The sequence below is a fragment of the Mustela putorius genome, unplaced genomic scaffold (assembly GCF_011764305.1).
Source record: "Mustela putorius furo isolate JIRA1106 unplaced genomic scaffold, ASM1176430v1.1 tig00004007_pilon_pilon_pilon, whole genome shotgun sequence".
NCBI classification, from domain to species: Eukaryota; Metazoa; Chordata; class Mammalia; order Carnivora; family Mustelidae; genus Mustela; species Mustela putorius.
The window spans coordinates 13,151,198-13,157,642 of NW_025422145.1; the positions used below are offsets into that span (position 1 = coordinate 13,151,198).

At 49.0% G+C, this 6,445-nt stretch overlaps 1 long non-coding RNA gene across 1 annotated transcript; it reads right to left on the reverse strand.

The window, feature by feature from the left end:
* Positions 1-3,270: 3,270 nt before the first annotated feature.
* LOC123389704 lies at positions 3,271-6,352 on the reverse strand. The gene is made up of 3 exons (XR_006604333.1): positions 4,982-6,352; positions 4,759-4,832; positions 3,271-4,369 (listed from the first exon to the last, which is right to left on the reverse strand). It is a non-coding gene; the product is annotated as an uncharacterized LOC123389704 (long non-coding RNA).
* Between the last annotated feature and the right edge of the window lie 93 nt (positions 6,353-6,445).

Sequence of the window (6,445 nt, forward strand, 5' to 3'; positions counted from 1 at the left end):
TACTCCTAGCATCTAGATTTGTGCCTGGCACAGTATTTGCTGACTAACTGAAGGCAAAAATAACTGGAGGTAAAAATATATTCCTATTAAGGCCATTCAGAAGTGAACATTATTATTTTAGTCTGTTTTTACACTTATACCTCTATGGATATTTCTAGTGTAAATTTGGAATAATTCTATGGGAAGTAATGTTTTGTTGACACAAAAGTCTATCAAGGATATCTCTAGGGCTACTGAGTCTCCCTTCAGTCAGATAGATCCCAGAGTCCTAGAATTGAGCCCTATGTTGGGCTATCCGCACAGCGGGGAGTCTGCTTCTCCCTCTGCTTCTGCCTGCCACTCCCCCTGCTTGTGCTCTCTTTGCCAAATAAATAAATAAAATGTTTTTTTATTTACTGCAAGGGGAGCAATAGAGGAAGAGGGAGAAGCAGGGTCCCCACTGAGCAGGGAGCCCAATGCAGGGCTCAATTCCAGGACCCCGGGCTCATGACCTGAGCTGAAGGCAGATGCTAACCATCTGAGCCACCCAGGTGCCCCAATAAATAAAATCTTTAAAAAAAATAAAAATGGTATCTTTCTGTATCACCATGTACAAATAAAATGCAACTTTTTTGCAGGCTGCATAGTATTCCATAGTATCGAAGTTCCAATTTTTATTTTATTTATTTACTTTTTTTTTTTTTTTTTTTAAGACTAGGGACGCCAGAGTGGCTCAGTTGGTTGAGCAGCTGCCTTTGGCTCAGGTCATGATCCCAGCGTCCTCGGATTGAGTCCCACATCCAGCTCCTTGCTCTTTGGGGAGCCTGCTTCTCCCTCTGCCACTGTCTGCCTGTGCTCACTCTCTCTCTCTCTGACAAATAAATAAATAAAATCTTAAAAAAAAAAAGAAGAAGAAGAAGACTTTATTTACTTGTCAGAGAGAGAGTGCACAAGCAGGCAGAGTGGCAGGAAGAGGCAGAGAGAACCGGGCTCCCAGCTGAGCAAGGAGCCCAATTTAGGACTCAAGCCCAAGAGCCTAGGATGATGACCTGAGCCAAAGGCAGCTGCTTAACTGACTGAGTCCCAGGCATCCCCCAAATTTTATTTAAAGTTCCTTACTCTGGGTCATTTAGACGATTTCCAGTTTCCTGTATTTGCAAGTCATTTATACAAACATCCACCTTCCAGCATCTGCTTTAACAATTTGCTGGAGGGTGTGAGTCAAGAACGTTCTGGGACCACTGCTGAAATGGATGCTCCTAGGCTCCCTCTGCTGGTCCCCTGGAAAACGCACTGAAAAAAAGGAACTTGAAAGTCCCCTTTTAACTAAGTGTAGTCTTAGATTGTTCTTCTGTCGCCCTCTATTGGCAAAGGCTAACATCAAGTTGGCTGGCAAAGGAGAAAGGCTCTAGTACCACAAAGCGGGAAAAATGTGTGTATTGTGGGCTGAGAAATAATAAATTAATAACTGGCACACTTACCATATATTTTATTGGCCAGTGCCAGTAAATGACAAGTTATTTGCATTCAATTACATGGAAACTGACCACCCAACAGTACTTCTTTTCTTTCGTTTTTTTTTTTTTTTTCTTCCTGAAAGTATTTCTTTTTCTAGCTAGGAAATATAATCAATAAATAATGAAAAAGTCTAATTTTTCTTTCTGGAAAATTTATATTCATTTCCAGAATTTATACTCATTATTTTCTTAGTACAGAATTCTCTAAACAGTGTAAAAAATTGAGGACAACAGACATAACTCTCTTGCTTCATGAAAATACTTTTAATGATTTACAGTTACCCATTGTGTCTCTGATATATATCCATGCTCATATTAAGGAGCATTTATTCTCATTTGCAGCAAAAGAACTACTAGCTGTTCCCTAATATCACTTTTCTCCTATAGTAAGAATTTTTCAATAGGCACATAGCCATTCAGAATAAGGAGTAGGGGTACCTGGGTGGCTTAGTTGGTTAAACTGTCTGCCTTTTGCTCAGGTCATGATCTCAGGGGTCCTGGGATCGAGCCCCATGTAGTGCTTCCCACTCAGCAGGAAGCCTGCTTCTCCCTCTCCCCTGCCCCTCCCTACCCCAGCTTGTTCTTTCTCTCAAATAAAGTCTTAAAAAGAAAAAAAAATAAGAATAAGGATTTCCCAGCCTCTCCTGCAGCTAAGCATGGCCATGTAATTAAATTAAAGGTGATGAGATGTGAGCAGACGTGATATATGTATTTTACTAGAAAGGGATGGGTCCTGTCTTCCTATTCTCTTTTTCCTAGGTGCTAATAGGAATTTGGACACAGACCATGCAGACTTAAGTAATACCCAGAGGTATCGAAGCAGTAAGACAGAAAGTGCCTGGACTCCTGATGATTGTGGAGCCACCAAACTAGGCCTGGGTTTATACCCAGGCAGTGATGTGAGAAAGAAATAGATACCATGTTTAAACTTCTGCTGTACTGAACATCTATTACAACCAGAGTGTATATCCTAATGAGATTACTGCCTAGTAAGAAGTGTTTTGTTTTGTTTTGTTTCATTAAAAATAGAACACAAGGGGGCACCTGGGTGGCTCAGTGGGTTAAAGCCTCTGCCTTCAGCTCGGGTCATGGTCCCAGGGTCCTGGGATTGAGCCTCACATCGGGCTCTCTGCTCAGCAGGGAGGCTGCTTCCTCCTCTCTCTCTCTGCCTGCCTCTCTGCCTACTTGTGATCTCTGTCTGTCAAATAAATAAATAAAATCTTAAAAAAAAAAAAATAGAATACAGCGGTGCCTGGGTGGCTCAGAGGGTTGGGCCTTTGCCTTTGGCTCAGGTCATGACCCCAGGATCCTTGGATGGAGCCCTGAGTCAGTCTCCCAGCTAAGCAGGAAGTCTACTTCTCCCCTCACTCTGTCCTTCCCCCTCAACACTGTGCTCTCTCTCAAATGAATAAATGCAATTTTGAAAAAAATAAAGCAAAAAAAGAACATTAGGAGCACTGCATGGGCTCAGTCAGTTGAGCGACCAATTCCTGGTTTTGGCTCTGGTCCTGATCATAGCATTGTGAAGTCAGCACAGCATCAGTTTCCATGCTTGGCATGGAGTCTGCTTGAGATTCTCTGTCTCCCTCTGCCCCTTCCACTTGTGCTCACTCTTTCTCTCTCTTAAATAAACAAGCTTTAAAATATAGAGCATAGGGGCACCTGGGTGATTCAGTCGTTAAGTGTCTGCCTTCAGCTCAGGTCATGATTCCAGGATCCTGGGATTGAGCCCCGCATTGGGCTCCCTGCTTGGTGGGAAGCCTGCTTCTCCCTCTCCCACTCCCTCTGCTTGTGTTCCCTCTCTCACTGTCTCTCTGTCAAATAAATAAATAAAATCTTTTAAAAAACAGAACATAAAAGTAATTATTTTTATAATTTCTCTCATGGGATATTAGATACTCAGAATTTCCTTGTCATCCTGACTACATTTTGGTAGTTTCACTTTTTTTTTTTTTTTAAGATTTTATTTACTTATTTGTCATAGAGAGAGAAGCGAGAGCAAGCACAGGCAGACAGAGTGGCAGGCAGAGGCAGAGGGAGAAGCAGGCTCCCTGCCAAGCAAGGAGCCGGATGTGGGACTCGATCCCAGGATGCTGGGATCATGACCTGAGCCGAAGGCAGCTGCTTAACAAACTGAGCCACCCAGGCATCCCGGTAGTTTCACTTTTCTAGGAAATCATCCCTTTCATCTACAACTTCAGATTTATTAAGATAAGTTGTACATAGTATTCCCATTTGGTTTACATTTTAAAAACCAGCATGTATGAAGATCCTACTCCTTGTTTTGGGATATGAGATAGCATTTGAATGGTGGTACAGCAGCAGGCCTGTTGACTTTGTGGGTTCGGGCTGCCACACCAGTTCCATCATAAGCTGCCTACCTATTATTTGTGTGGAACTGAATCCTGATTCACTGCCTCACAGGGTTGCTATAAGGATGATGTAAACAAGCCCAGCACTAACTCTTACACGCAGGAAGAGCTCAGTAGTGAGTGCTTAGTACCAGGGAACGACCATCGCCAGGAACCTGTCACAGGGGCATGCCCACAGGAGCATACGGTATAGGAGAGGTGCTGGGATTTAGGCCCTCCAGGCACTTTTTCCACTTTCCCCTGAACATCTGAACCCAACTTGTTCTGGTCGGTGGCCGTTTGGATGGTAGTATTAATCTCCATGACTGGCCTGGAAATTTCTTAGCTGAAAACAGAAAAACTGGGGTCCTCCAGGAGGTGACAGAGGTGCAGGCCACAGAGTGCTGTCTTTGCAACCCAGGCAAGAAAGCCTGACGGGCCACACATCACAGGCTGGCAAAGGAACACGAAGATGAGAAAGGCTGGATCATCTTCATAACCTCCCTTTCTCCATCCTCTGCCCTATACCAAGGAGAAACATCAGAACACAGCCCTGGCAAGTCTCACCTTCTAGCACCTTCCGAGCCCCTGCCAGCCTCCTGCAGGCACCTCTCACCTTCCCTCCCACCCACCAGAGGTTTCATTTCAGCTCCCAGTATATCAATCTCTTCCTCATGGCAGGGCCTTTGTTCATTCTGCTCCCCTTGCTTGGAAGGTTCTGCCCCCAAATCCTTGTAAAACAGCTTTTTGTCATTCTCCAAGTCGCAGCTGAAATGTTCCCGCCTCAAAGCGGCCCGCTCTGACAGTCGGTTCCTATCCCCCTCCATCGCTTCGCCCGTTCCTTCCTTCCTGGCGTTTGTCTCTACTTGAAAACCACGTGTGTCACTTATCTGCTTATCAGTCTCCCTCACCTGACCAGAAGCCTCTAGGGCAAGGACCTCGTCTGGCTTTGTCATCGCGTATTCCTCAACGTTTGGCAAAGAACCTGGAAGGCAGGCATTCATGTGATAAACGGATGAATGAAAGCAGCAAAGTCCCACTTCACGTCCCGCCGCCCTTCACCCGCCTCCGCACGCCCCCAGGGCCACCCCCACTCCCCTCGCACTGGTCACCTCCGTTTCCCCAGCTCCTCACCCCTCCAAGAGGACCGCGGTCTCCCTCCCGGCTCTCCCCAGCACCACTGTCGGGCCCTGCTCCGGGGCTCGGAAGGTGCTAGAACGCCGGCGGGAGCTGTCCGCGCGCCCGCCGAGCTCCAGCGCGGCGGCCACAGAGGGCTGCGGGAATCCGGCTCCCCGAGTTCCCAGCCGGCAACTAGACGCCGGGACTGGCATCTCTCGAAACCGGAAGCGGCCCGCTCTCCCGAGTCCCCTCTAGGACCGCAGGAGGCTCGGCATCTCGGTGGTAGGCCCAGGGCCCGCTGTGAAAGCTAGGGCGTTGGCGAAGTCAGGAGTCCGCCCCGCGTCTTTGGCCTCTTCGGCAACTGCCACCGGGCAGAAGGGAAATCGCAGAGCGTCAAAGCGGAGATTTTCGGATGTTGCCGGGCAACCGTGCCGCTTGGGGAGTGACGGGGAGAAAAAGGGTCGTGACTGGACGGTTTTGCTGGACCCCGCCCCCTTCCCGCCCCGCTCCCTGATAGGCTAAGGGAGGAGCTGGTGGGGCGGGGCCTCCCGGAAAACCATCCTCCTCCCTGCAAGGACCCTCAGGGAGGGTCGTCCTCTTACGAGCCCCTCTCCAGTGTCACCGCCTGGCTTCCCCGCGGAGTCACCCAAGTGCGGGAGAAGCCCCCGGGCCGGGGAGGGCAGCAGGGCCAGCTGGGGCCTCACCCCCTGCAGCAAGGACCCGGGCGGTGCCTTGGGGCGCACAGGATTGGGTGGGCAGCCCGCGAGGAATATTCTGCGCCTCTTCCCTCGCCCTCCCTCTGACTGCGAAGACTTAGGCGAAGCGTGAGCAGCCAGTTGGGGGCATTCCAAGGCCGAAGCTGGGAGGTCCCGTGAGAGCAGAAGCCGGGAAGAAGCAGGCCAGCGACACCAAGACCCTTCCCTGGCGTCCACCCAGAAGTCAGCTATCTCTCTATCACCCCCCAAGTCCCGAACACCCTTCGGCCTCACACCCTAGGCCCTTCCACGGCATCTCCACTCCCTCCGCTGTCTTAATGGATCTTGCCAAATGTTTCCTAAATTGCCAAGTTCCATTCATAAAATGTTCTCTCCAGCTCTATCCCAGAATGGTGGCCTCTGAGTGGGTCTCTAGGGAAATGTGGATTGAGACTCACGGGGCCCTTGGAATCACGTTCCTCTTGACGGTGCTATGAAAAGGGGAAACAGTTTCTCCAGGTCTCTGAGTTCCTCAGAGGCCAGAGTGGAGTCTTTAACCAACCCTCTGGCTCACTCCACAGACCTCAGTGGTTCAAGTCCTGGCCATAAAAGCCCAAGGAAGCAGGGCACCTGGATGGCTCAGTGTGTTATGCCTCTCCCTTCTGCTCAGGTCATGATCCCAGGGTCCTGGAATCGAGCCCTGCATCAGACTCTGCTCAACAGGGAGCCTGCTTCCTCTCTCTCTCTGTCTGCCTGTCTGCCTACTTGTGATCTCTCTGTCAAA